Below are 1527 nucleotides of genomic sequence, written 5' to 3' on the forward strand. Positions count from 1 at the left end.
AAAAAAAGTATTGAAAATGCTAAGATCATTTCCATAACAATTGTTCTCTCAAAAGCTTGGCTCCGTGAGTTATCTATGCTTAACATAACTTTGTCAACAGATCACATCTAAGCCTGGCTAGCCAGTTGACTTCTTTCCCAATCTCTTAATTTTATCCTGAACTGTACTTGACTTGTCCTTGCCACTCTTTAATTTAGGGGTCCAGGCTTGGTCTTTTTACTATAGTCCTAGTTCTGTCATTTTCTAGTTGACTTTGGCACCTCTCAAATCCGTTGGATCATGAATTTCTCAGGTTACAGAGAGAACTTAGAGGGCTGTTATCAGGTTAACAAAAATGTGCGGACGCTGATGGCCAGTGCTTGCTGTTCTTTGACAGCAGAAAGAACCTTTAGTGAAACAGTCTCTCACTCAAAATGAGCCACTATTGAAAGCTTCCTTGCTGCAAAACTTTATGCAAAGTCCAAACTTAGACTATTTTTTAGCTAACTAATAGTAAGTTTACGTATGTTGTAAATATTCTTAGAAGAAAGGCTAAAATACGAAGGAGCACTAAGATTACCCTGAGCAAATGAGATGAAAATAGATATTAACCCAGCAGGTCCACACAGGCAATGCCTATTTGACACAATAAATCAGTTTATTTTTATTTTTGTAGCTCTTTTTGAGTAGATCAGTTAACTGATACTTTTTAATGAAAGCATATCATACCACTGATTATAAAACTTCAGATAAACAGAAAACTAGCAAAGAGAAAGACAGATGCTTCATAATCTGACGGGGTTTGATTTAATTGTGGTGACTTTAAATGAATGCTTAGAAATTGTGAAGTGGTTTAATTAAATAATTAAATAATAGTCATGTATTTCTGCTAGTTACTAAGTGCTATTTCACTTTTTAGACAAATAAAGTATGGATAAAGAAAGCCATTGAAACACAAGACCCCCCCCCCAAAGAAAATATCAGAGTCTAAGGATACGTATTTCTTCCTGTACTTCATGATGAAAGCTTACTTGGCCTTATACAAACCGTAATCTACCTCTCCCTGCTTTGCACCTCCCCTCTCTTGTGCATCATTACCTCCAGTTTTCACAGGGCAACTGAAGAGCACCATTAGCTTGAGCAACGAGGATAAAAGACTGACCAGAAAAAATGTGATATGACGCTCTTACTGAATATGGTTCTTAAAGTAAATGGACAGTTTTCCCAGAAGAACAGTTAAAAAGCACATTAGATGACTTCCTAAAGGGATGTCTCCATCAACACTTAGGGAGCGGTAATCTACATTAACCTTCCATATGGAAGGGAAACATAAGAGAGAACACAGTCAACATATTAACTTACAGAACCCAGAATGAGGCTGAATAAACCTCTATGACAGGCTGTCAGTTGATTCACAGTGGAGAAAGAAAATAAGCCTTTTACTCATCACATCTCCTGGGTGAAGGACTTAACTACAACTCAGACTTCACCTGACAAATGAAAACGAAGTAGCCTAATTGTATGTACCTTTATGTTAATAAAAAAAAA

The 1527-nt window shown here is 36.6% G+C and overlaps 1 protein-coding gene across 1 annotated transcript in view; it reads right to left on the reverse strand.

Moving 5' to 3' along the window:
* LOC100949794 (low-density lipoprotein receptor-related protein 1B-like) overlaps window positions 1-1527 on the reverse strand; it is a gene marked incomplete at its 3' end in the record, with an annotated part of 1553965 nt that overhangs the window by 669554 nt on the left and 882884 nt on the right. The window lies entirely within an intron of this gene.

The sequence above is a fragment of the Otolemur garnettii genome, unplaced genomic scaffold (assembly GCF_000181295.1).
Source record: "Otolemur garnettii isolate 467f Iridium unplaced genomic scaffold, OtoGar3 scaffold00064, whole genome shotgun sequence".
Classification (NCBI taxonomy): Eukaryota; Metazoa; Chordata; class Mammalia; order Primates; family Galagidae; genus Otolemur; species Otolemur garnettii.